Source organism: Ammospiza nelsoni, chromosome 4 (genome assembly GCF_027579445.1).
Source record: "Ammospiza nelsoni isolate bAmmNel1 chromosome 4, bAmmNel1.pri, whole genome shotgun sequence".
In the NCBI taxonomy this organism is placed as follows: domain Eukaryota; kingdom Metazoa; phylum Chordata; class Aves; order Passeriformes; family Passerellidae; genus Ammospiza; species Ammospiza nelsoni.
This window is the reverse complement of record NC_080636.1, coordinates 48,161,876-48,164,617: the sequence shown is the minus strand read 5'-3', so window position 1 is coordinate 48,164,617 and position 2,742 is coordinate 48,161,876.

Below are 2,742 nucleotides of genomic sequence, written 5' to 3'. Positions count from 1 at the left end.
GACTAGCTACACTTACCTTCTGCAGCTGCCCTGAATGCTTAATGTGAGGAAAAGAACGTTTTGCAGTTCATACCAAATGGTGATGGAGGTGCTGGGAACTTTTGAGCAAATCAGAGTTAAAGGAAGAGGAAGAATATGGAATATTTTCTTAGGTTCAGTAGAAGAAAAGCTGTGTTTTATGCAATAAAAGAAACAAAACTAGGTGAACATGAAGTGAGATCCTTTGGCTTATAACCATTTTTATGCATTATTAAAAATAGAATCTGTTCTTTTACTGTTATTTCCAGACTTTAAGAAGTTCTATGCCATGTGTATAGCTCTTGAAGGAAAGGGTTGTCTATAGGAGAAGACAGTGGCTGGCAAATAAAAGAATACTTCAATTTATTGTCCCATTAAGCAAGATACAACTTATCAGCATGCAGGTGGCTCATGTCCCATTCTGGAAATAGTAAAGTTTTGACTTAGCTTTTCCTTTCTTCAGCTCACTCACTGTCACTGCTTTTCTCTGGCTTGTAGCAGGATTTTTCTCTGTTAGCAACTTATTTTTTAGCACACCATTCTGACACCTTGACAGTTTATGTGCTAAATCAGACTTTACAGTTACTGGCAGGCAGTTATTAGATGTATTGCACTTAATTAACTTTGCACCTAATTACAAACAGTGCTGGCCGATTACAAAGGGCATAAATATATTAGTGCCCTGGCTGTCACATCATGAAAATGGCTGTTGGAACAAGTCAAGCAAAAGCAATTACCACATTGTGTGCACAGCAAAGTGTGAAGCAGAGTGCAGGAAGAGGGATTAACTGGAGTTCAGTTTGCAGGAATTTCATTTTGCACAGCGCATTTCTGGCGACCCAGATGAGCAAAAAGTATGAGGAGAGATTTCCTTTCATTTGTGGAAACACTTCACGTGTGTGAAGGAAGAACAAAAGTTGCATAGTGAGAACTAACCTAAGTTTTGTTGGAAACCCACCCTCTGTGTCTGTAAATAAAGTATGAAGATCCCAGTGTTAAGGAAGAAAAGCTGTCTAACATGAGATAGATGCTAAAAATTCTAAGCAAAACTTGTGATTTCGAATGACACAGTGCAACTGTTGCTTATACAGTAGTTGCCAAAATGAGAAGGAAAGCAGAATTTGGTCTCATCTGTAGAGGGATATGTTGTAAAGAGCAAATGTTAGCACTCAGCTGGCATTCCATGGAAATCTGTCTTGTGTTAGCACAGGAAAAAAAAACATTTCTGCTGGAAAAGTAAGCAAGGCATTCGGAGCAATATTTAAAATTTTGTCAGTGGCTTTGTAAACAAGAATCTGTATGAGAGATGTTTCCTCCTGTATCAAGTTTCTGTTCCAAGCACCACATGCTCTCTTTTGCAGAGGAAAATGGACCATGTTATACAGGTGGCTTAACTTACTGTTGTTATGCATACAGTTGTGGAGGAATGTTACCTTCATTCCACAAGAATCCTGGCCAAGGAGAAGAGCTGAGAACTGTTAAATATGGTAATTTTTTTTTCATTCCTTTTTCTGCTTTGCAACAGAATAGTCTCTGAATTAGTAGTGTTTTGCAACAAAACAAAACGTTTGTTTTTCCTTTCGGCAAAACTTAATTAGTCCTCAGTATGTAGACAAACCACCCTAAGCCCAGTCACAGGAATTTGATGGTCTACAGACTGTACTATCCACTTTGTACAAGGTATGTAATGCTTTGTACTGAGGTCACACATGCCAGTTTTATATCAAGTGGCCAAAAAAGGTCACTAGAACTTGACCTTGCCTGAGGCAAGTAGAAAGAAACAGAGAGGGAGTCACAACATGGTGCTGAAAGAGTGGCTGTAGGGCTTGTGCACTGTTGTTATTTACAAGCTCTGAATGAAGAGAGCTGTGAGGATGTGTGTAAACCTTTCCCAGCCCTGAACAGCCATTCACTGTTATTCACTTCTCAATAGGCTGGCTGTGCTGTTTCTGATAACTCATGGAAAAGCAGTGGTAGGTGGCCTTAAACACAAGTTTTGGATGCCTTTGCATGCAAAAGTGAGCAGACTCCTTTGTGTGCCACAGCATAAAGTAGACAGTGGGGAGATAATGTGTTTGCAAAAACAGCATTACATCACTGCTGAAAACATTGCTCAGTTAATTAAGCTCTTGGGTGGCCAGCAATTTTTACTCTGTATAAAATTAGCGACATTGCTGTAGGGAAATTGTGCAGGAAAATGTCCTGATGGAGAGGCCTGGGGGAGGCAAGCTCTGTCGTGCAAGTAAGCTTTTCCCAGAGCCTTCCTTACTAATAGTGAGGAACTTGGCCCAGAAGAGAACTTAAGTCAGTCAGGGGGTCATGTAGAGCTCTATGACTTCAGTTTTCAAGGGCAAAATATGCATTTTTTTCACTGAAGGGTGCAAGGAATTAATGTAAAATACTGGGGACTTGAGTCTTCCAACACACCAATGAGTTATGTCCAGCACAAAGCATGTTGAAATGTTACTTTCTAATTGAATGCACTGGAACTACCAAAAAATAAAAAATACTACTAAAAAATAAAAGCACATCTGAAACTCCATGCTTTGAGGAAAATGAAATAAAACAGCAGTGAGAACTCATTCCTGCAGAATAGGTCAGTCTCAGTGCTTGAATTTTTTTCTGATATGGATGGTCATAGAATCATTTAGTTGGAAAAGCTCCCTAGCATCACTGAGTCCACTTGTAAACCTTACACTGCCACCTGTAGAATATTTCACTAGC